Below are 26,384 nucleotides of genomic sequence, written 5' to 3'. Positions count from 1 at the left end.
TGTCGTTAAGTCACAAAGGAAGCAAAGGAGAGCCGATAGGTACGTGAGAGACTAAGTTGCAGGGATAAAGGGAAATAAGAGGCCAGCATGAATCAAATGGGCTGAATAGCCTCCTGAATCAGAATAATTAAGAGATGATGGATGATCCAGTTTTGCATCTAGTAACAGAACATTTGGTTATTATCTCATCATTTTGTTGAAAATAAACCAGCTGTTGTTTCAACATTTCACTTTACAAAACTCATCCTTGGCTCATGGAAAGCCTGAGGAGTCTGAAAGTTTTATTTCTATCAGCCTGATCATCATCCAAACAATCTAACATCTGCAGCTGTCTTTGTTCCAATAAACCATAACTGACTTCTTTTTACAGCTACCATTGGGGAGAAGGTACAGAAGCCCAAAGTCCCACTCCACCATGTGTAACAGTGCAGCTGTTACACTTTATTCTGCATTCTGTTATTGAAAGTTCAAAGTTAATTCATTACCAAAGTATATATACTGTACTTTACCATATACTACCTGGAGATTCATTTTCTTGTAGGCATTTACAGGGAAATATGATAGAATGTATTTAAAAAACTATACATAAAGACTGACAAGCAACCAATGTGCAAAATAAGGCAAATTGTGCAAATAAATAAATAATACTGAGAACATGAGTCTACGAGTCCTTGAAAGTGAGTCTGTAGGTTGTAGAATCAGTTCAGAGTTGTGGTGAGTGAGGTTATCCATGCTGATGGTTGTAGTAATAACTGCTCCTGAACCTGGTGGGCTAAGGCTTCTGTACCTCATGCCCAATGGCAGTTGTGGGAATTATTATTGTTTTACCTTGGTCTACCTCAGTACACTATGATTTGATCTGTATGAACAGTATGAAGGACAGATTTTTCACTGCATCACACTCAGTACGTGTCACAATAACAATAAATAAATTCCACCAGGTTCAGGAACAGCAACTTCCCTTCAATCTTGGTTCTTGAACCATCTGGCAAACCCCTAATGACTACAGTTTAGCAACACCTTGCACTAAAATGGGCTCGGTTTTTCTTTGTTCTGATTGTTTTTGTGGGAACACTGCTTATATGATGTAATGTGTCTGAGATGCTGCTGCAAGTAAACTTTTCTTTGCACTTGTGGGGTGGCAAAGTAATGCAGCAGCTAGTGTAATGCCTTTCTGCATCATGTGTTCAGTTCTGCACTGTCTTTGAGGATTTTTTTTATGTTTTCCTTGTGACTGTGTGGTTTTTCTGTGTCTTCCAGTTTCCTTCCACATTCCAAAGATGTCTGGGTTAGTGTTAGCAAGTTATGAACACACTATGTTGGCACTGGAAGCATGGTGACACTTGTGGGCTGCCCCAGCACATCCTCGGACTACGCCGGTCAAAGGTACAAACAACGCATTTCACTGTATGTTTCGATGTATATCTGACAATAAAGCTAATCTTTCATCTTCAATGCACTTGCAAAAATGACATAAATTGGGCTTGGACTTTGCCAGGCTCAGGGTGGAGCTTGTGTCTCACACACACAGACCGACCAATCCCAAAGCAACTTCTCTATTTGAATGATGTAGCCAAGCAATCAAATCAACTCAAAATTTGTACAGTATCGCATTTTTAAATTCAGTTGCTTTTATCACCAACTTCCTCGGTAAGATGCATGGTTAATAATCAGCCATTTGAGACTCAACAATATGTCCTTCACTCTGACACAGGTAAACTAATTGTGAACACATTTTATTACCTTTCCTTTGGGCTGAGTATGCTTTCAAAGGTCAGGTAAAGCTACAGCTGGCTGGCAGACAAAATTCACAAACACACCCCTACCTTTCACACTTCTTGCCAGAAACTAAGAGGGCATACTGTATGTGAGAGTTCAGCCACGAGTAATCGTTATCGGTGCAGCCCCATGGTTCAAAGTTACTGAAGAGACCTGCGAAGAAAATGAAAGCGTCTGTTCTCATGAAACCGCAATTGTTAAAAGAAATCTAAGTCTGATTTCTGCTTTTTTACTTCCAAATGAGTTGTATTCGTAGTTCCAGTCACACTTCGGTTCAGTTTGGATACACTGTGGACGTGTGTACCATTTCTCACGAGTACAGCTTTCCACCGTTTCAGACAAAGCACCATACTTGGCTCAGCCAGCTCCATCACGGACATTAGCCTCCCCAGCATTAATGGCAGCTTCAAAAGGCGGCATCCATCATGAATGACCCTCACATGCCCTCTTCAAAGTTCGAAGGAAATTTATTATCGAAGACCATATGTGTTGCCATGTACAGACCTGACATTCATCTCCTTGGAGGCATTCACAGTAAACACCCAATAGGACGCACAAATAATCAATGTGTAATGTGCAAATGTAGTGGATACGCCCCAGTCCATCACGGATAAAGCCCTCCCCACCATTGAGCACATCTTCATGGAGCACTGTCACAGGAAAGCAGCGCCTATCATCATAGTCATAGTCATACTTTATTGATCCCGGGGGAAATTGGTTTTGTTACAGTTGCTCCATAAATAATAAATAGTAATAGAACCATAAGTAGTTAAATAGTAATATGTAAATTATGCCAGTAAATTATGAAATAAGTCCAGGACCAGCCTATTGGCTCAGGGTGTCTGACCCTCCAAGGGAGGAGTTGTAAAGTTTGATGGCCACCGGCAGGAATGACTTCCTATGACACTCTGTGCTGCATCTCGGTGGAATGAATTTCTGGCTGAATGTACTCCTGTGCCCACCCAGTACATTATGTAGTGGATGGGAGACATTGACCAAGATGACATGCAACTTAGACAGCATCCTCTTTTCAGACACCACTGTCAGAGAGTCCAGTTCCATCCCCACAACATCACTGGCCTTACGGATGAGTTTGTTGATTCTGCTGGCGTCTGCTACCTTCAGCCTGCTGCCCCAGCACACAACAGCAAACATGATAGCACTGGCCACCACGGACTCATAGAACATCCTCAGCATCGTCCGGCAGATGTTAACGGACCTCAGTCTCCTCAGGAAACAGACGGCTCTGACCCTTCTTGTAGACAGCCTCAGTGTTCTTTGACCAGTCCAGTTTATTCTCAATTCGTATCCCCAGGTATTCGTAATCCTCCACCATGTCCACACTGACCCCCTGGATGGAAACAGGGGTCACCGGTACCTTAGCTCTCCTCAGGTCTACCACCAGCTCCTTCGTCTTTTTCACATTAAGCTGCAGATAATTCTGCTCACACCATGTGACAAAGTTTCCTACCGTAGCCCTGTACTCAGTCTCATCTCCCTTGCTGATGCATCCATTTATGGCAGAGTCATCCGAAAACTTCTGAAGATGACAAGACTCCGTGCAGTAGTTGAAGTCCGAGGTGTAAATGGTGAAGAGAAAGGGAGACAAGACAGTCCCCTGTGGAGCCCCAGTGCTGCTGATCACTTTGTCGGACACAGTGTTGCAAGCACGCGTGCTGTGGTCTGCCAGTCAGGTAGTCAAGAATCCATGATACCAGGGAAGCATCCACCTGCATCGCTGTCAGCTTCTCCCCCAGCAGAGCAGGGCAGATGGTGTTGAACGCACTGGAGAAGTCAAAAAACATGACCCTCACAGTGCTCGCTGGCTTGTCCAGGTGGGCGTAGATCAGGGACCCCCTCAACCAAGGCCACACTTCTCTTCTCAGTGCTGCTTTAGGAAGGGGGTACAGGAGCCTCAGGACCCATACCACCAGCTTCAGGAACAGTTACTACCTCTCAGCCATTAGGCTGTTGAACTGGAGGGATAACTTCACATGCCCCGTCCCTGAACCATCCCCACAACCTATGGACTCACTTTAAGAACTCTTCATCTCACGTTCACAGTATTTATTTCTTATTTATTTACTTGTTTGTATTTGCACTGATGTTGTCTTTTGCACATGGGTAACTTTGCCATCCTGTTGGGTGCTGTTTTTCATTGATTCTATTGTTTCTTGGATCTACTGTAAATGCCCACAAGAAAACGAATCTTGGGGTTGTATAGGGTAGCATATACTGTATGTACTTTGGTAATAAATTTACTTTGAACTTGGAAAGGCAACAATCCGTGCAAAGTCAAAAAGAAGTAATAATAATAAATAAGCAAGGAATATTGAGAAGATGAGATGAAGAGTCCTTGAAAGTGAGTCCATAGTTCGTGGGAACAGTTCAGTGATGGAGTGAGTGAGGTTGAGTGATATTTGAGGGACAATAATGTCTAATTACTACCATCAAGGAGGAGGAACAGGAGCCTGAAGTTGTTGTTTTAGGAATAACTTCTTCCCATGTACCAGATTTCTGAAAGATCCATGAACACTACCTCATTCTCACGTCCCCTTTTGCACTATTTTTTGTAACTGGAAGTAATTTGTATGTCTGACGCTGCATTGCTGCCCGGTACAGTGTGAGTCATCCACAGATCTGGTAGTAGTTTGTATGTCTGACGCCGCATTGCTGCCCGGTACAGTGTGAGCCATCCACAGATCTGGTAGTAGTTTGTATGTCTGACGCCGCATTGCTGCCCGGTACAGTGTGAGCCATCCACAGATCTGGTAGTAGTTTGTATGTCTGACGCCGCATTGCTGCCCGGTACAGTGTGAGCCATCCACAGATCTGGTAGTAGTTTGTATGTCTGACGCCGCATTGCTGCCCGGTACAGTGTGAGCCATCCACAGATCTGGTAGTAATTTGTATGTCTGACGCCGCATTGCTGCCCGGTACAGTGTGAGCCATCCACAGATCTGGTAGTAATTTGTATGTCTGACGCCGCATTGCTGCCCGGTACAGTGTGAGCCATCCACAGATCTGGTAGTAGTTTGTATGTCTGACGCCGCATTGCTGCCCGGTACAGTGTGAGCCATCCACAGATCTGGTAGTAGTTTGTATGTCTGACGCCGCATTGCTGCCCGGTACAGTGTGAGCCATCCACAGATCTGGTAGTAGTTTGTATGTCTGACGCCGCATTGCTGCCCGGTACAGTGTGAGCCATCCACAGATCTGGTAGTAATTTGTATGTCTGACGCTGCATTGCTGCCCGGTACAGTGTGAGCCATCCACAGATCTGGTAGTAATTTGTATGTCTGACGCTGCATTACTGCCCGGTGTTGTAGCGAGGCTGAAGTCACCGGAGAGACAGCGTCACTGGTAGATACAAAGCAGCTTCTTTACTCGACACAACAAGGTACAGCAGGCATCATATGGACGGAAACAACAGGAATTCTGCAGATGCTGGAAATTCAAGCAACACACATCAAACTTGCTGGTGAACGCAGCAGGCCAGGCAGCGTCTGTAGGAAGAGGTGCACCTCTTCCTACAGATGCTGCCTGATCATATGGATGGAGATGCTTTCGGTAGAAAGGTCTGCTAGCCTAATGTGGGCTCGATATTTATATGCTAAACACAAAAGACAATCACTACTTACAAAGATATAGACAATGCTTCCTTTTGAAGCCATGTACAAAACATCATACCTTCTGACTTCATCCTTTCCTCCTGACGCCAACATGTCTCGGCTGGTACTCACAGCCTTTAGGAATGCAAGTCAAAGCCACAATACATTTATTTGGTATTTTACATGCTAACATAGAGGACAATTAATTCTTATTAAGTATGGATAAGGCTGTCTTCGAAACTACCTGTAAACTTCACATTTCCATCCGCAGCGTCTGGCTAGTATTCCGATATTCACAGCTTTTAGGAAATGCATTGTTGTGAACTCAATCCACAGTACTTTGTCAAACAGAAGGCTGGTGGCAAGCCATTTAAGTGTAAATGAATCATCTACCCAAAAACTCACTCTAACACCCGGTACAGTGTGAACCATCTACAAATCTGGTAGTGGTTTGTATGTCTGACGCACCATTGCTGTCCAGTACAGTGTGAGCCATCCACAGATCTGACTTGTCTGTTGAAAGTGTGTAATGCTCCATGTCCGCCTCTAACACAGTTACCTCCAAAGTTATTTAGGAGTTTGTGGCTTCTCTGCCACAGAGTGGATACTTACATGCAATTGTTGCTGTTGTTCTCCGTGCCCTGTGGCACATCAGGTGACAACCTTGCCTTTTCTTTACACTTGACTGTTTACTACGAGGCTGAGTTGCCATCTCGATGCACAACCCAGCACGGATGGAAAGCGTGCAAAGAGCTGACCGGCTTCGAACCCAGGACCACTTGTCTCAGGTTCTAGTGCAGAAGTCACTACCTCACCGGCCAGCAATGCTGTGCTACATACAGTACATAAACAGGCCATTTGATCCAATCAGTCCAGGAAGGCACTTTAACTAACTTTTTATAATGCTGCTTACATTGTAAATGCATGCTGGTATTTCATACATATTTAATTCTATTTTTGCCTTTAATCTCTAAGTTTATTTTTATGTAATTCTTTATTCCTATAATAGTTGAATGTAGTTTTTTGTTGCTTTTCATTCCCCGACCAACACACCACAGCATATTCCTAATACATTAAGATGTGTATGGCAAATAAAGTTGATCCTTGATCCCTGAGAGGATGTCTGCTTCATAGGGGCTGCTTGCTGTCTTCTTCTGTTCGCAAAGACTTTCAGCCCTTTCCCCTCCCCTTCAGTCCTCTGTGATTTTAACTAACTTCCTCCAGAACCTATTCTTGTTTCGGACCTCAAGCCATCTCTGTGGGAGCTTGCCCATTGCTCTTCAGATATATTCAAGTTTGCTTCATGTCATTTCCAGTACACCAGTGTAAAGGAGAATGAAATAACTGTTACTCTGGGTCTGATGCAGCATTAAAAAAACAGAATAGGAGAAAAGCACAATAATAATAAAAACACAAAAATATAAATACATAAATACAGAGATTGATTGTATGTCAAAAAGGTGACACTAGGCCCAGGAGTGTCTGTACATAAGGTGACTGACAGGAAATGATAAAGTAGTGGTGTTTGTGGGGATGGAGGGGTGGGTTAGTAGGTGGAGGTGTTGATCAGTCTTACTGTTTGGGGAAAGTAACTGTTTTGAGTCTGGTGGTCCTAGGATGGATGCAATGTAGCATTGCATGGGAGTGATGGGAGTGGAACAAAAAGAACAAAAAGGGTGACTTCTTCTTGGATTTCTTCAAAGTTTAAAGTTCAAAATAAATTTCTTAACACAGTACATACAGTTCTGTTCAGAAGTCTCAGGCATATATATGTAGCTAGAGTGCCTAAGCCTTCTGCACAGTACTGTAGTAATTTTAAGTATTGCACACTGTGCTGCAGCAAAAAAAGTACAAGTTTCATGACAGATGTGAGTGATGATTTGCTGATCCAGTTAACCACGTTATCATCCAGATCATTGATATAGATATAACGGCCCCAGCACCGATCCCTGCGGCACTCCACTAGTCACAGGCCTCCAGTCAGAGAGGCAACCCTCTACTACCACTCTCTGGCTTCTCCCACAAAGCCAATGTCTAATCCAATCTACTATCTCATCCTGAACGCCAAGTGACTGAACTTTCCTGACCAGCCTCCAACGCGGGACCTTGTCAAATACTTCACTAAAGTCCATGTAGACAACATCCACTGCTTTGCCTTCATCAACATTCCTGGTAACTTCCTCAAAAAATTCTATGAGATTAGTTAGACTTGACCTACCACACACAAAGCCAGGCTGACTATCCTGAATCAGTCCATGTCTTTTCAAATACTGTACTTACATATCCGGTCCCTTAGAATACCTTCCAATAACTTTCCCACAACTGATGTCAGACTCACAGGCCTATGATTTCCTGGTTTATGTTTAGAGACTTTTTTAAACAGCAGAACAACATTGTCTCTATCCTCCAGTGCCTCTGGTACCTCTCCTGTCACTAAGGATGTTTTAAATATCTCTCCGAGCGCCCTGGGAATTTCTCCACTTGCCTCCTGTAGAGGGAACACCCTGTCAGGTCCGAGGGATTTATCCACCCTGATTTGCCTCAGGATAGCAAAAACCTTCTTCTCTGTAAAAAGGAACTCAACAGGCCAGGCAGCATCTATGGAAAAGAGTACAGTTGACATCTCGGTCCGAAACATTGATTGTACTCTTTTCCATAGATGCTGCCTGGCCTGCTGAGTTCCTCCAGCATTTTATGCGTGTTGCTCGGATTTCGAACAAACATTTGCAGATTTTTTCTGATTTGTGATTGGACCTCCTTCTCTGTTATCTGTATAGGATCCATGAAGTTGATGTCATTTTGCCTCATTTCTATAGACTCTATGTCTGTCTCCTGAGTAAATACAGATGCAAAGAATTCATTTACGATCTCCCACATTTGTTTTGGCTCCACAATTTTGTCCCTTGCAATTCTTTTACCCTTAACATATCTGTAGAATCCCTTGAGATTCTCTTTGCTTTATCTGCTAGAACAACTTCATACTTTCTTTTTGCCTTCCTGATTTATTTCTTAAGTGTTCTCTTGCATTTCTTGTATCCTATAAGCACCTCATTTGTTCCTATTTACCTATACCTGCTATACACCTCCTATTTTCTCTTAACCAGGGCATCAATATCTCTTGAAAACCAAGATTCCCTACACCTTTGATGTACTTACAGTATGTATGGTACAATTTGCGTGGATGGCACACAATTTTCTTACATCTCAGTGGTGGCTTGTCTGTCATGTCCAATAATGACAGAAAACCTGTGTGGGAAAGTTTTTAAAATGGAAAAGCCAGGATACTGCGGCAGTTCCACTCTCTGGACTGCAGGCGTCTTGGTACAGTGGTAACAAGTGTCACAAATGGGCTCTTCCTTGGTTGCAGTGAATGACCATGACGTCTTCCGTACCTGCCTTGTCATGACCTTTGCTCTCTACGGACAGTTACAGAGCTCCTTCCTGGCTCACTGTAGATCTCATCTGCCCAGTCTGCCGGAGCTGACTTTTTGCATGCTAGGACAGAATGTCCCTGTATCTCAGTACATGAGACTATAATCAAGTAAACAATATGATTTATCAACTTTAAAGCTTTTTCTAATACTTATAAAAATCTCCGAACAGTCCCCCGTTCTTATTAGAGTATTAGTTCTCTGATATTTCTAGCAGTTTTCTGTGAATTCTTCTGTTAATGCAAGATACAACATATTTCTTTAATTCCTCTGCTGATTTCTTATTCCCCGCTATGAATTGTCTGTATCTGTAAGGAGCCCAACAAGCAATCTGCTGGTTCACAAGAATGATTCTGGGAATCAAAAGTTTAACATATGAAGTAGATATAAGGGGCATGTCAGAGCTAAGTTTTTCACACAGAGAGTGGTGGTGTGTGGAATGCACTGCCAGCGAAGGTAATAGAGGCGGAATCAATAGGGTCTTTTAAGAGACTCTTAAGATAGATACATGGAACTTAGAAAAACGGAGGGCTATGCAGTAGGGAAATTTTAGACAGCTTCTAGAGCAGGTTACATGGTTGGCACAACAGTGTGGGCCGAAAGGCCTGTACTGTGCTGTAGATTTTCTACGTTCTATGTTTCTGTGAGGTGCATTTGATGACTCTGGGCCTGTAGTCACTGGAGTTTAGAAGGATGAGTGGGGAATCTTATTGAAACCTATTGAATATCGAAAGGCTTCTATGGAGTGGATGTTCCCTAAAGTTGGGGAATCTAGGATGAGAGCGTGCCGTCTCAGCCGAGAATGAGAATGAGCCGAACAATTAGAATCAGGTTTATTATCACCAGCATGTGACGTGAAAATTGTTAACTCAGTAGCAGCAGTTCAATGCAATACATAATATAGAAGAAAATAAAATAAAATAATAATAATAATGAATAAATAAGTAAATCAATTACGATATATATATATATATATATTGAATAGATTAAAAATTGTGCAAAAAACAGAGAAACTATATATTAAAAAAGTGAGGTAGTGTCCAAAGGTTCATTCAATGTCTATTTATGAATCGGATGGCAGAGGGGAAGAAGCTGTTCCTGAATCGCTGAGTGTGTGCCTTCAGGCTTCTGTATCTCCTACCTGATGGTAACAGTGAGAAAAGGGCATGCCCTGGGTGCTGGAGGTCCTTAATAATGGACGCTGCCTTTCTGAGACACCGCTCCTTGAAGATGTCCTGGGTACTTTGTAGCTAGTACCCAAGGTGGAGCTGACTAGATTTATGACCCTCTGCAGCATCTTTTGGTCCTGTGCAGTAGCCCCTCCCACCCCATACCAGACAGTGATGCAGCCTGTCAGAGTGCTCTCCACAGTACATCTATATAAGTTTTTGAGTGTATTTGTTGACATACCAAATCTCTTCAAACTCCTAATGAAGTATAGCCGCTGTCTTGCCTTCTTTATAACTACATCAATATGTTGGGACCAAGTTAGATCCTCAGAGATCTTGACAGCCAGGAGCATGAAACTGCTCACTCTCTCCACTTCTGATCCCTCTATGAGGATTGGTATGTGTTCCTTCATCTTACCCTTCCAGAAGTCCACAATCAGCTCTTTCGTCTTACTGACATTGGGTGCCAGGTTGTTGCTGTGGCACCACTCCACTAGTTGGCATATCTCTCTCCTGTATGCCCTCTTGCCACCATCTGAGATTCTACCAACAATGGTTGTACTGTCAGCAAATTTGTAGATGGTATTTTAGCTCTGCCTAGCCCCACAGTCATGGGTATATAGAGGGTAGAGCAGTGGGTTAAGCACACACCCCTGAGGTGTGCCAGTGTTGATCATCAGCGAGGAGGAGATGTTATCACCAATCCCCAGAGATTCTGGTCTTCTGGTTAGGAAGTCGAGGATCCATTTGCAGAGGGAGGTACAGAGGCCCAGGTTTTGTAGCTTATCGATCAGGATTGTGGGAAGGATGGTATTAAATGCTGAGCTATAGTCAATGAACAGCATCCTGACATAGGTGTTTGTGTTGTCCAGGTGGTCTAAAGCCATGTGAAGAGCCACTGAGATTGCATCTGCCGTTGACCTGGTGTGGCAATAGGCAAATTGCAATGGGTCCAGGTCCTTGCTGAGGCAGGAGTTCAGTCTAGTCATGACCAACCTCTCAAAGCATTTCATCACTGTAGATATGTGTGCTACCGGGCGATAATCATTAAGGCAGCTCAGAGTATTCTTCTCAGGCACTGGTATAATTGTTGCCTTTTTGAAGCAAGTGGGAACTTCCACCCACAGCAGTGAGAGGTTGAAAATGTCCTTGAATACTCTTGCTAGTTGGTTGGCACAGGTCTTCAGAGCCTTATCAGGTACTCCATCGGGACCTTCTACCTCTTTAAAGGCAGCCTAACATCGGCCTCTGAGACGGAGATCACAGGGTCATCAGGTGCAGCAAGGATCTTCACAGCTGTAGCTGTATTCTCCCTTTCAAAGCTGGTATAGAAGGCGTTGAGTTCATCTGGTAGTGAAGCATTGCTGACATTCATGCTATTGGGTTTTGCTTTGTAGGAATCCCTGCCAGAGTTGCCGTGTATCTGATGTCGCCTCCAACCTTGTTTGAAATTGTCTCTTCACCCTTGAAAAAGCCCTCTGCAAATTATACCTGGTTTTCTGGTACAGGCCTGGGTCGCCAGACTTGAATGCCACAGATCTTGTCTTCAGCACACAACGTACTTCCTAGTCCATCCACAGCTTTTGATTTGGGAATGTACAGCAAGTCTTTGTAGGCACATACTCGTCCACACAGGTTTTAATGAAGTCAGTAACAACTACAGCATACTCATCCAGATTCGAATTTGGATCCCTGAATACTGTCCAGTCCACCAATTCAAAGCAGTCCCGTAGGCGCTCCTGTGCTTCCCTTGTCCAAACCTTCTTAGTCTTCACTACTGGTGCTGCAGTCTTCAGTCTCTGCCTATACTCAGGGAGTAGAAGTACAGCCAGGTGATTAGACTTCCCGAAGTGAGGGCGTGGAATAGCTCGGTAGGCATTCTTAATGGTGGTGGTCCAGCGTGTTGTTTCTTCTAGTATTGCAAGTGATCTGTTAATGATAATTGCTTGAATAGAGGGACGTCCAGTTATAACAGATACGAGGAGAATTTCTTCAGCCAGAGTGAATCTGTGGAACTCATTGCCACAGATGGCTGTGGAGGCCATTTGTGATATCGCTGGGTATATTTAAAGTAGAGGTTGATAGGTTTTTGATTGGTAATGGTGTCAAAGATTGTGGGGAGAAGGCAAGAGATTTGTGGAACGGAGTCAGTGGGCTGAATGGCCTAATTCTGCTCCTATGCCTTAAGGTCACCAATGATGTGTGAGAGGAGAGGAATTGTCAATGTTTCAGGTCAAAGCCTGTACTGAGACCCTGTAAGGAGCCCTCATTTCTCCCCCGGCCACTCTCCTTTAAGGTTTCTTTCCATTTACTCTTATGTTCTGTCTTGCCTTTTTCCTCAACCTCTTAGTTCACCTTTGTCGAGTTTGTAGTTGTCAGCTCTTACCTACTGTCTCCAACCTGAAACGTTAAATATGTGACATTTTCCGTATTCATTTCAATCGTCAGGCCTCCTGCTACTTGGCACATTTGCAAAGTCCCTATTTTAGATGGAATCAAAGCTGTCCGATATTTCCCGCTTCATGTTGTTCGTGGGATCTTGCCGTGCGATGAGGATTGCTGGGAAGTGGACCTGGTTTGAGTCACCAAGGCAAGTCTCTTCGCGGGAAGGTACTTACCTCCTGATTAACTGCAGCATCCACCAATCCAGAGTTTCTCTCTGAGCAAAGCCAAATGCTGATTGGATATCTACAGTGTCAATTAGAAATAAGTCCGGCCTGTCGGGAGACATGTCGTCAATTGGTGAATAACCTTCCCTAATTACGTTAGTGATTCGTCTATTTACTCGTCAATCATTGGGAATGGGTGGGCGATTCTGCAATCGCGAAAATTCATTAGCTAACCTGGTTGGCAATCATGTTGAAGATTACGTCATACAACAAATAGCTAGATGTGATTGGTCACTTTTGCTAGAGAGGCGGTGCTTGTGGTCTTTCAATCCGTCGAGGTAAGGGCTGAGGTTTAAAAAACAAAAATAAAACCCGAGGGAAGCCGAGGCCTAGTGGCAGGTAGGTGGGAGACAGCCTGGTAGGGGCCTGGGGGAGAAGGGAGCGATTTGGGCGAGAGAGTGACGCTGGGCTTGATGTGTTGGAGAGAGCGCGGTGACTGGGCCCGGCGTAGGCCTATTCTCAGTGGCCCGTTTTAACGAGAGCCGCTGCGAAAGTGGTTTCAAATCCGGGAGAAGGATTATGTGCCTGGAGTTAAGGGAAGAAAGGCAACACACACATAACGCTGGAGACTCAGTTTCTGTGGAAATGAATAAACAGTCTCGGGCCGAGATTCCGGCATCTACAGGTTTTCCCGTGCTGTTTGGGACAGGCAGCCGTGGACTGACGCCAGACGCCAGCGGCCCGCTCACCTGTCCGGAGAGTGGAGTCTAACGCTGGATCGGGGGGTGTGGGCTGTAGGGAGAGGGGTTTAGGTGCTGGCGGGACTACTCTGCACACCCACAGTTTCACCTCCCCTGCGTAGTCCGACCCCTTCTCCCACCCCACCTGTCCACCCGCTTCTCTATCCACCTACCCACCCAGGAGTTACCTTTGTCTGGATACCCCGAAGTTAGCCGCCGGATTGTTAGTACCTCTGAACAAATAACAATGCGGTCACATTGTGATATAAACACAGAAACCGATCCTTCAGCCCTCCACGTTCACAACGCCCGTGTACTTACCTGCACCTATTCTCATTTTCCACTATTTTCTTCTACATCAGTGTATCTTAATGTCTCTTAAATCCAATGATAGTACTGTATCTGATTCTACTATTTCCTCTGACAGCAATTCCAGACTCCAACCGCTATGGGAAAAACATATTTAAATCCCTTCCCTCTCAACAGAAAACTGCCCTCTTTGACACCTCCATTGTGGGCAAAAGATTTACCATCCATCCCAATAGAGTTTTATGCTCCATCAGAGGTAAAGCCCTCCCCAGCACTGAGCACGCTTAAGCAGATCCTATCTTACCTTTGTTGCCCACCCAAAATGCCATGTCTCATATTTCTCAGGATTAAGTTCCATTTGGGCAAGGGTCTGGCCAATAGGGTACAATGTTGGTAAATGCAAGGTCATCCACTTTGGAAGAAACATAGAAACAGAGAAAACATACAGCACAATACAGGCCATTCGGCCCACAAAGCTGTGCTGAACATGTTCCTACCTTAGAACTAGCTAGGCTTTACCCGTAGCCCTCTATTTTTCTAAGCTCCGTGTAGCCATCCAGGAGTCTCTTAAAAGACCCTATCGTTTCCACCTCCACTGCCGCCTCTGGCAGCCCATTCCACGCACTCACCACTCTCTGCGTAAAAAAACTTACCGCTGACATCTCCTCTGTACCTACTTCCAAGCATCTTAAAACTATGCCCTCTCGTGCTAGCCATTTCAGCCCTGGGAAAAAGCCTCTGACTAGCCACATGATCAATGCCTCTCATTATCTTGTACACCTCTATCAGGTCACCTCTCATCCTCTGTTGCTCCAAGGAGAAACGGCCGGGTTCACTCAACCTAAAAAATGAAAGAGATTATTATTTAAATGATAAAAAATTGCAGCATGCTGCTGTACAGAGGGACTTGGGAGTGCTTGTGCGTGAATCACAAAAGGTTGGTTTACAGGTGCAGCAGACTATCAAGAAGGCAAATGGGATGTGGGCCTTTGTTGCTAGAGCGATTGGATTTAAGAGCAAGGAGGTTATGCTGTAATTGTACAGGGTACTGTTGACCGCATCCGGAGTAGTGCATGCAGTTCTGATCTCCTTACTTGAAGGATATACTATAACCATATAACAATTACAGCACGGAAACAGGCCATCTTGACCCTTCTAGTCCATGCTGAACTCTTTACTCTCACCTAGTCCCACCAACCAGCACTCAGCCCATAACCCTCCATTCCTTTCCTGTCCATTTGCTGTCCAATTTAACTTCAAACGACAACATCGAACCTGCCTCAACCACTTCTGCTGGAAGCTCGTTCCACACAGCTACCACTCTCTGAGTAAAGAAGTTCCCCCTCATGTTACCCCTAAACTTTTGCCCTTTAACTCTCAACTTATGTCCTCTTGTTTGAATCTCCCCCACTCCCAATGGAAAAAGCCTATCCATGTCAACTCTATCTATCCCCCTCATAATTTTAAATACCTCTATCAAATACCCCCTCAACCTTCTACGTTCCAAAGAATAAAGACCCAACTTGTTCAGCCTTTCTCTGTAACTCAGGTGATGAAACCCAGGTAACATTCTAGTAAATCTTCTCTGTACTCTGTTTTGTTGACATCTTTCCTATAACTTGGTGACCAAAACTGTACACAATACTCCAAATTTGGCCTCACCAATGCCTTATATAATTTCAAAATTACATCCCAACTCCTATACTCAATGCTCTGATTAATAAAGGCCAGCATACCAAAAGCTTTCTTCACCACCCTATCCACATGAGATTCCACCTTCAGGGAACTATGCACCATTATTCCTAGATCCCTCTGTTCTACTGCATTCTTCAATGCCCTACCATTTACCATGTATGTCCTATTTTGATTAGTCCTACCAAAATGTAGCACCCCACATTTATCAGCATTAAACTCCATCTGCCATCATTCAGCCCACTCTTCTAACTGGCCTAAATCTCTCTGCAAGCTTTGAAAACCTATTTCATTATCCACAACTCCACCTATCTTAGTATCATCTGCATACTTATTAATCCAATTTACCACTCCGTCATCCAGATCATTAGTATACATGACAAACAACATTGGACCCAGTACAGATCCCTGAGGCACACCACTAGTCGCCGGCCTCCAATCTGACAAACAGTTATCCACCACTACTCTCTGGCATCTCCCATCCAGCCACTGCTGAATCCATTTTACAACTTCAACATTAATACCTAACTATTGAACCTTCCTAACTAACCTTCCGTGTGGAACCTTGTCAAAGGCCTTACTGAAGTCCATATAGACAACATCCACCGCTTTACCCTTGTCAACTTTCCTAGTAACCTCTTCAAAAAATTCAATGAGATTTGTCAAACATGATCTTCCACGCACAAATCCATGTTGACTGTTCCTAATCAGACACTGTCTATCCAGATAATTATATATACCATCTCTAAGAATACTTTCCATCAATTTACCCACCATTGATGTCAAACTCACAGGCCGATAGTCGCTAGGTTTACTCTTGGAACCCTTTTTAAACAATGGAACAACATGAGCAATACGCCAGCCCTCCGGCACCATCCCCGTTTCTAATGACATTTGAAATATTTCTGTCATTTCCACACTAACTTCCCTCAAGGTCTTAGGAAATATCCTGTCAGGACCAGGAGACTTATCCACTTTTATATTCCTTAAAAGCTCCAGTACTTCCTCTTCTTTAATCATCATAGTTTCCATAACTTCCCTACCTGTTTCCCTTATCTTACACAATTCAATATCCTTCTCCTTAGTGAATACCAAAGAAAAGAAATTGTTCAGAATCTCCCCCATCTCTTTTGGCTCCACACATAGCTGTCCACTCTGATTCTCTAAGGGACCAATTTTATCTCTCACTATCTTTTTGTTATTAATATAACTGTAGAAACCCTTGGGATTTATTTTCACCTTTCTTGCCAAAGCAACCTCATATCTTCTTTTAGCTTTTCTAATTTCTTCCTTAATATTCTTTTTACATTCTTTATATTCCTCAAACACCTCATTTACTTCATGCTGCCTATATTTATTGCAGATATCTCTCTTTTTCCGAACCAAGTTTCCAATATCCCTTGAAAACCATGGCTCTCTCAGACTTTTAACCTTTCTTTTCACCCAACAGGAACGTAAAAATTCTGTACCCTCAAAATTTCACCTTTAAATGACCTCCATTTCTGTATTACATTCTTTCCCATAAAACAAATTGTCCCAATCCACTCCTTCTCAATCCTTTCGCATCTCCTCAAAGTTAGCCTTTCTCCAATCAAAAATCTCAGCCCTGGGTCCAGTCCTATCCTCCATAATTATATTGAAACTAATGGCATTGTGATCACTGGACCCGAAGTGCTCCCCAACACAAACCTCCGTCACCTGACCTATCTCATTTCCTTACAGGAGATCCAACACTGCCCCTTCTCTCGTTGGTACCTCTATGTATTGCTGCAAAAACTTATCCTGCACACATTTTACAAACTCCAAACCATCCAGCCCTTTTACAGTATGGACTTCCCAGTCTATGCGTGGAAAATTATCTCCCACAATCACAACCTTGTGCTTACTACAAATATCTGCTCTCTCTTTACAAATTTGCTCCTCCAATTCTTGCTCCCCATCTGGAGGTCTATAATACACCTCCATAAGTGTTACTGCACCTTTCCCATTCCTCAGTTCCACCCAAATAGCCTCCCTAGACAAGCCCTCTAACCTATCCTGCCAGAGCACCGCTGTAGTATTTTCTCTGACAAGCAATGCAACACCTCTCCCTCTTGTCCCTCCAATTCTATCACACCTGAAGCAATTAAATCCAGGAATATTTAGTTGCCAATCACACCCCTCCTGCAACCATGTTTCACTAATAGCTACCACATCATATTTCCAGGTATCAATCCATGCTTTAAGCTCATCCACCTTTCTTATAATGCTCCTAGCATTAAAATAAATGCATTTAAGAAATTTTCCACCTCTTACTCTACGTTTATCACTAACGGTGCAAACAACTTTACTATTTTCTTTTTCTTCCTTCTCCCCTACATCTGTTCCTACACTCTGGTTCCCCTCCCCCCTTGTATCTAGTTTAAATTCATTGGAGCCTCTCTGTGTACTGTATACTGTACTGCCTTTGGAGATGGTGCAGAGGAGGTTCACCAGGTTAATTCTAGAGTTTAGGGGGTTAGATTATGAGGAGAGATTGAGTTGCCAGGGACTGTACTTGCTGGAGTTCAGAAGAATGAGAGGAGATCTTATAAAAACATTTAAAATTATGAAAGGGATAGATAAGATAGAGGCAGGAAAGTTGTTTCCACTGGTAGGTGAGACTAGAATTAGAGGACATAGCTTCAAGATTCTGGAAGTAGATTTTAGAATAGAGATGAGGAGGAACTGCTTTTCCTAGAGAGTGGTGAATCTGTGGAATTCTTTGCCCAATGAAGCAGAGGAGGCTACCTCAGTAAATATATTTAAGACAAGATTTTTGCATAGTAGGGGAATTAAGGGTTATGGGGGGAAAGGCAGATAGATGGAGATGAATCCATGGCCAAATCAGCCATGATCTTATTGAATAGTGGAGCAGGCTCAACAGGCCAGATGTCCTCCTGCTTCTATTTCTTGTGTCATTGTTCTGCCCAGCTTTTCAGCTGATCTATATCATATTGTTGCCTTAAACAACCTTCCTCACACCTACACCACCTGATGTGAATTTACTTACCATGCTTTATGCATTTGTATCAAGTTATTAATCTTATTACTGATATCAATTATTATCAGCACCAATCTTGCTGTACACGATTGGTCACAGAATTAAAATCTAAAAAGCAACACTCTCCACCATCCTCTTCCTGCTATTACTAAGTTAGGTTTGGAACATTTTACAGGCCGTTCGGCTCACAATGTTGTGCAAATCTCTTAATCTACTCCAAGGTCAATTTAATCCTTCCTTCCTGCATAGCCCCTCCCCCCCACCCCCATTTTACTTTCCTCCATGTACTTTTCTAAGAGTTAAATGTCCCTAATCTCAACTACTGACTCTGGAAGCATGTCTCAGCAGCCAGCATTCTGTGTTTTTTAAAAAACAAATGATCTCTGGCAACCCCGTGTAATTTCCTCCAATCACCTTAAAATTAGAGCCTCTCACATCAGCCATTTCTGCCCTGGTAATAAAGGTGCTGGTTCTATATGAATGCTTCTTATCATCTTGTATACCTCTGTCAAGTCAGTTCTCATCATCCTTTGCTCACAAGCTTGCTCAACCTTTCCTTCTAAGATGTGCTTTAGATCAATGGCTTTGGGCTCTAACCTTCTGGATCAGTCCACCATGTGTGACCTAATCAAAGACCTTACTAAAATCCATGCAGACCTCATGTAATACACTCCCCCTTGTTAATATGTTTAATTACCTCCTTAAAAAGTTCTATCAAATTTATTGGGAAGGATTTCTGTGAAAAACATCCTGTTCTCTATCCCTGATCAAGCTCTACTTTTACGAGTGAAGATAAATCATTTCCCCTGTTGTTTCCCTGCCACTAATGTTAGACTCGCTGGTCTATAGTTTATGCCTGCTGCCCTTACTGAATAAAGGATCAACATTCACTGTCCTCCGGTCATCCAGTACTTTATTGTAGCAGTTGTCATGCCCCCCCATAGCATGTTAACATGCATCTCATTTAGCTCTAGGGAATACATCTAGTTATTGAACACCTCCTCTTTCCTGATGCTATCATGCTCTAGCTAGAACATCATGTCCCTTGCTCTAAATTCTTCCCATATCTCGTCCTCTGCAGTGAATATAGGTGAGAAGTATTCATTCAGGATATTATCCACGTCCTCTGGCCCCATGCACTGATTCCCCCTTGGAGTTGCTAAGCCTGCTACTGTTTTCCTGGTTACTCTCTTCCTCTTCATATAGGATATCTTGGGATTCACCTGCATTTCATCTACCAATGATATTTTATGTCCTGATTTGCTTTACAAGTGCGTTTCTTCATTCCCTATTTTTCTCACAGGATTCTACTATTATCGGTGATCAAAACCTGTCAAATGCTTCGTCTTTTTTTCTTCATCACTTGACGTCCATTGTGCCTTCTCAGAATCAGAATGCTCAGACATATAATCACAGGCATATATTGTAAAATTTGTTGTTTTGCAGCAGCAGTACTTGCAATACACAGTAATAAAAGCTATAAATTACAATTAGTCCGTGAGCCACTAGTGTTGGTTGGTACCATCCGAGGGGAATAATGGTCATAGTGATTTTTGGCAAGGTATACATCTCTAGAGTTAGAAAATACGTGATAGCATTGCACCAGTGGTAGCTTTATTACTTCAAATAAGTAATCACTTTTTGTATGTTTTCCATATATTCCATATATACATCAGTACAGCAGAAAATGTTACCCCACCCCCAAAAGGTAAAAAACCTCATTTGGAGAGATTTCTGGAGTTTTATCAATGTCATGATATTTTTCATATTGTTGTATCAAATCAAAACAATCTTAAGCTTTTGTCATAGCATATAAAATTACAGTACAATAATTCAAATGTGGGGTTCCACATGGCCATAACTTAGGCCCCATTTGGTTGTCAAATGAATATATTGAATCAAAGACTGCTTTCCATACTTTCAAAACCTATTAATAATCATAATAATTTTCCAAGTCTTCCACGTCTTCCACATCTTCATCTGAACTTTCCATGCTCTCTGAGGTGGATGCCTGGTTCTCAGTCTGCCAGTCTCCACATGTCAGTACACCTGAGGCCATTTGCAATACACATACATCTTGGGAGTGAACATTTTTTTGGACATTTACAGCCAGGAGATCTAGGGCGGTATCGGGTGCTGGCTGACCTTCCATCCAGTGCACACCAACTGTTCAGCTTCCTCTTCTCTCTCCATCTTCCATCCTCTGCCAACGGGGCTTGGCACTTGTGGGTCCTTCTCCAAATAACATCTCCATATACCAGCCTGGTAGTTGGCTCACTGTGCATGTTCTGTTAAGCAGTCCTTCCATGGTGGGAGTTGATGACTTTTGATTTCACACTTTTTGGCACAGAAAAGGTGATACCTGAGCTCATTGACCTTGGTGACTGATGCTTTTGGGGCATACAGGAGACACGTAAACACCACCAGTTTGTCCATCAGTTCTGGGGAGAGGTCCCATTCCTGACCCAACTCTTAAGAATGTGTCCTGAGTTTCCCTGTTGCTGGTGAGAAGTTTTAGGGCACTTGTCTTCCTTTGGCTGCAAAATCGCTTACCGTGTCACATCCTGTATATGCATGCAACCTAATGAGAGCAGTGGCAGCAATCTTCCTGATGTCTACAAGCCTTGTACGGGTTCTGGTGCCACACTTCTGGAACAATGGGGCCTCAAACTTGTCACAAAATGCTAAAGACATGATAAAGACATCTGTATCTTCTGAGCAGATCACTACAGATTGGTATCCCTCTCTTGTGGCATGGGCAGCATGGAGAAGTAGGTGGCCATCTGCTTCTTCTTGTTGACACTGAAGAGCTGACACCTCCTCACTGTCTTGAGATGTGATTCTGTAACATTTGTCATTCGCAGTTGCGTACAGAATCTTCTCCTGTAGCCTTGCTCTGTACTCCGCCTTCCTCCATTCATGGACTATGAAGCTAATGAGACTATTTTTGTTACTGACTTTGGTCAGGAAGCTCTTCCACTGCCTCACCATCTGTGTGCCTGTGATACCTTGCAACTCATGACCAGTGTCTTCACCCAGTAGAGATCTTTCACTGTTCTTGATAGAGTTCTCCTTGTAAGTGTCGAACACAACATCTCTTCTGCTACTCTGACTGCCTTCCCTCAGAGCCATACCCAGAATATTTGTGGCAACATCTCTGAAAGTAACTTGATCACCTTTCACTCTTTGGACCAAGTTCATTCCATCAACCACTGTAGCAGAGTTTCCTGGGAGTTGCTCTTCTACTGCTACACTTTTCTGCAAGGTTGTGGTTAAAGTAGCTTTATTTGTCTTTCTCAGCAATCCTTCTGGTGTGGACAGAGCCCAGGGCAATGGTCCAAGGGGATGAGAAAGGATATCCTCCATACGTAGACTGTGCCCTTGTGCCATCACTGTGATGCGTCCAAACAAAGACCTGTCTGCTTTCAAGATGATTGCCCTTCCACTTGATATCACTTCTCTCTTCTTACACATATCACTGAATGTTTTCAGCTTGTTGGTTTTCATTGGGTCATGGAATTTCTTTGCTGGTGGGTCTTCCTCTAGTCTCTCATCCTTGAAGGTTGCATAGCATTGCTCACCAATCTCATATGCCTTCATCAGGTCGGAGGCAATGTCCTTGGGGGCTGCCTTTGCTGTAGAGATGCTAATGAGATCCCGCTTCTCTGCAAATGGGTTGACCCATTCATGCATGAGGCTAACCACTGCTGAAACCGCTTCCTCATCTTTCTAGGTTCTTGGCCGCTGTAGCTCCGCATGACAAAGCTCTGACTTGTTGCCTTGCACCAGCTCCCTTAACTGTCCCAGGAATGCACTGCGGTGCTCAGCTGTTATGCAGTAATGCTTGATAGCTCTAGCGTTCAGGCTGAACCACGATGTGCCTCCAGGAGTCTGTGCGTCTTTGTGCACTGTGGCTTCAATAGCCTGGTCCAGAGGGATCTGCCCAAAGGAGTTGTTACTTGACAGCTGCACTGAGAATTGGCCTCATACACAGAAGGATTCTCCTCTGGGAGGTTCATCATCTGAGCAAAGTAAGGGGACAAGTACCTGCCATAATTCATCTTACAGGCAAAGCAGCATGGAGGTGCAACTCCCAGTCCCCCTCACAGAAAGCTACCACCACTGCAATGCTATCACGTATTTTCTAGCACTAGGGGTGTATACCTTGCCAAAAATCACTTGTAAGAATTATTCCCCCAGATGGTACCAGTGGCCCAAATGTGGAGTCCTGGCTCATTATATATATTAAAGAAATAAGTAGTGCAAAAAGTACCGGGTTCTTTGTCCATTTAGAAATCTGATCGAACAGAAGCAGCTGTTTCTGAAATGTTAAGAGTGTGTCTTCCAGCTCCTGTACCTCCTGCTGATGGTAGCAGTCAGCAGAGGGCAGGTCCTGGGTGATGGGGGTCCTAAATGGTGGATGCTGCCTTTTTGAGGTTTCATCTTTTGAAGGGGTCCTAGATACTGGGAGACTAGATCCTATTGTGGAGCTGGCTGAGTCTACAACTTTCTGCAACTTTTTCCAATTCTGTGCAGTGACCCTTCCATACCAGACAGTTAGAATGCTCTCTGTGGTATGTATGTCTGAAGAAATTTTGTGTGAACCTTGGGTGACATGCCAAATCTAGAACTCCTGATGAAATAGCCACTGTCGTGCCTTTTATTGCAATTGCAGCAATAAGTCTGGTCCAGGATAGGTCTTCAGTGATGTTGACACACAGGAACTTGAGACTGCTAACCCTCGATGAGGATTGGTTTATGTTCTCTTGACTCCTCATTCCTAAAGTTCACAATTGGTCTTGTTGAGATTGAGTGGAAAGTCATTGCTGAAACACCACATAAGTAGATGATCTATCTCACTCCTGTACGCAGCTCTTCCTGCTGGTGTTTGTTTATTCATATTCCAGAGTGTGAGTATTTCTGACAAAGACACCATTTCTTGCCCTCAGAGCTGGATGAGCTGCCATTGTAAACTGTGGCCATTCATGTAGTTAAGGTATTGCCACGGTGCTGTTGGGAAGGCAGAAATGATGATGGCTTCTTACCTGTGAGAAGTATGCTGGCTGCCTGTGTGTGCCATTCCCTTTGTTTCTGTCATTGGTGACTCTGCCTTTACCCGCCAAGACCCCAAGTTGGAGAATTCTATGCCTCTCAACCCTGTCCGTGGAAAAACTTGTTAAAGTGTATCTGATCAAGCTTCTAATTCCTCTTAATTCCTCCATTGACATCTGCTCAGAATTTTGATCATTCAGCCATCTTGTGACATTTTCCATGTTAAATGGAGTAGAGAAATGCATTTGTTTAATATGACAGTTTAGCATGGTTCAGGAGGCCAGGACTTGCTGTTGGAAGTCCAAGATATAAACACCATACACTACAGTGTATTGTTAATATTAATATTATTAGTAACTTAAATTACGATTTAAAAAAAAACGGCCAGTGGTGTAGTGGCATCAGCACTGGATTTCACGACGAATGGGCCAGAGTTTGAATCTGGCTGCCTCCTTGCACCCTTTTCATCCATGCTAGGTTGAGCGTTGTGCTAGCAACTTGGCCTCATTTAAAAAAAACAGTCAAATGCTATGGAAATGGCAAAAAATGCCGCCTGATGAGCCACAAGGTGCGAAAAGGAACAACACAAATTATAAGTTGTATTATTCCCCACCTGTGGCTCTTTATATGTCTCTTTACGTCTTGCTTATAAAATTAGTTTGAGATAAGATGTAGAATTCAGAATAAAAAATATACTTTTGCATTAGTGTTGTGCTCTAGAGTTTTAAAAGTTAGATTCTCATCATTGTGTCAAACATCACTCAGACAGCAAGTGAGTGAGTGATTGACAGTAGAGGTAATACACAATATGAGCAGAGGGATAGAATTTCAATGATTCTGTTAATGAGGGCAAATAGGATTAGTGCAGAGGAGCATCATAGTTAGCATGGACATGGGGGCCGAGAGGGTCCATTTCTCTACTGTGTGACCTTGTGATTCTAGGTGGTAGTCAGTACATGGCGTATCCTCCAACCATAATATCAGCTGTAGGCGTAGGCTGTGTAGACCTTCATGGGGGATCTGTAATTCAGACAGATCACAGCAGGTTTGCACCCTCATCCTCTGATGTAGCATCCACAGCCCTGGTGGGAAGAGAATTCCAAAGATTTTGAGTGCCCAGAATCAGAATTGGGTGTATTATCACTGACATGTCATGAAATTTGTTGTTTTGTGGCAGCAATACAGTGTAAAACATCAAAAATGACTATAAGTTACAATTGAAAAAATACAGTGCACAAGAGGTCGTGTACATGGGTTCATGGACTGTTAAAAAATCTGACATTGAGTATGGATTTTTAGGGTTCAGAACCACCTTCCTGGTGGTAGTAATGAGAAGGGGTCATGTCTTGGATCGAGAGGGTCCTTAATGTTGGATGAGGCATTGCCTTTTGAAGATGCCCTTGATGGTGCCTGTGATGGAGCTGGCTGGGTCTACAGCTTCTCGTGATCCTGTGCATTGGAGCCTCCGCACCAGCCAGGGATGTGACCATTACACATCTACAGAAGTTGCTAGAGTCTCAAACTGCTAATGAAATAGAGCTGTTGGTGTGCTTTCTTTCTGATTGCATGAATTGTGTAGAGCCCAGGATAAATCCTCTTGATGTTGACACCCAGCAATTTAAAGCTGTTTGTCCTGTCCAGTGCTGAGGACGATTTCTCCTTCCTGAATTTCACAAATTCCTTGGTCTTGCTGACGTCGTTGTTGCAGCAACACTCGATCAGCTGATCATCTCGCTTCTGTATGGCTCCTCATTGCCATCTGAGAGTCTGCCAACAACAGTGGTGTCATCGGCAAATTTATAGATGGCGTTTGAGTTGTGCCTGGCCGAACAGTCATGAGACAGGAGAACAGTGGGTGCACCTGTGTTGAATGTTAGCAAGGAGATGTTGTTAATGATATGCGCTGATTGTGGCCTCCCAGTGAAGAAGTCAAGGATCTAGTTGTAGAGCCCAGGTCTTGAAGCTTGTTGATTAGTACTGAGGGCATGATGGTGTTGACATAGATACCAAGTTCTCCGGGAAGTAGAACAGTATAGCACATTACAAGCGCTTCTGCCAATGATGTTGTGCCAACCTCTTAATTACTCCTAAGATTAATATAACTCTTCCCTCCTACATAGCTCTCCATTTTTCTTTCGTCTAAGTGCCTATCTAAGAGTCTCTTAATTTCCCCTAATGTATGTGCCACCTATGGCAGTGCATTCCACGTGCCCAACACTCTGTTTAAAAAAAACTGCCTCTGACATTGGTTGCCACTGTAGTGTAGTAGTTAGCACAATGCTATTACAGCATGGGGTGTGGAAGTTCGGAGTTCTGGTGTCCTCTGTAAGGAGTTCGTATATCCTCCCCCTAGAAGCGTAGGTTTCCTCCAGGTGCTCTGGTTTCCTCCCAGTCCAAGGACATACTGGTTAGTAGATTAATTGGTCATTGTAAATCGTCCCTTGATTAGGCTAAGATTAAATTGGGGGTTGCTGGGTGGTGAGGCTTGTCGGGTCAGATGGGCCTATTTCACACTGTATCTCTAAAATAAAAAAGACTTCTCCTCCCCACCCACTATACTTTCCTCCAATCACCTTAATGTTATGCCCCATCAAATCAGCCACTTCCGCCCTGGGAAGGTCTCTGGATGTCCAAGTCACCTCTCATTCTCCTTTGCTTGAAAGAGAAAAGCCCTAGCTCTCTCAACCTATCTTTATAAGACACACTCTCTAATCTAGGCAGCATCTTGATTAATCTCTACACCCTCTCTAAAGCCTCCTATAATGAGGTGACCAGAATGATGCAATGTGAACATTTCTCTACTTAATCTTTGTGCTGCTCTCTCCATATAAAGAATCAGCCCCCTCACAACCTTTTATGAATCATTCTACTGCCTTGAGGGTAGTCTTTTTTTAATCCCAGCAATCATGTCCAAGCAAGGAAGTACATTCCTAGATAAAGAGCCTTGGATAAACAGAACTTGCATTGTAT

At 43.5% G+C, this 26,384-nt stretch overlaps 1 protein-coding gene across 4 annotated transcripts in view; it reads left to right on the top strand.

The window, feature by feature from the left end:
• Positions 1-12,908: 12,908 nt before the first annotated feature.
• Positions 12,909-26,384, top strand: part of cebpg (CCAAT enhancer binding protein gamma) — a 99,340-nt gene continuing 85,864 nt past the window's right edge. Inside the window, exon 1 of one of the 4 annotated variants that reach the window (XM_063067271.1) lies at positions 12,909-12,937. The gene's annotated coding sequence lies outside the window, so the exon portion shown is untranslated. Of the gene's footprint in view, positions 12,999-26,384 lie in introns of all 4 variants that reach the window. The other 3 variants (XM_063067270.1, XM_063067269.1, XM_063067272.1) reach the window with 3 other exon arrangements.

Source organism: Mobula hypostoma, chromosome 14 (genome assembly GCF_963921235.1).
Source record: "Mobula hypostoma chromosome 14, sMobHyp1.1, whole genome shotgun sequence".
Classification (NCBI taxonomy): Eukaryota; Metazoa; Chordata; class Chondrichthyes; order Myliobatiformes; family Myliobatidae; genus Mobula; species Mobula hypostoma.
The sequence above is the reverse complement of the archived record's forward strand: the minus strand, read 5'-3'. Positions and strand labels throughout refer to the sequence as shown.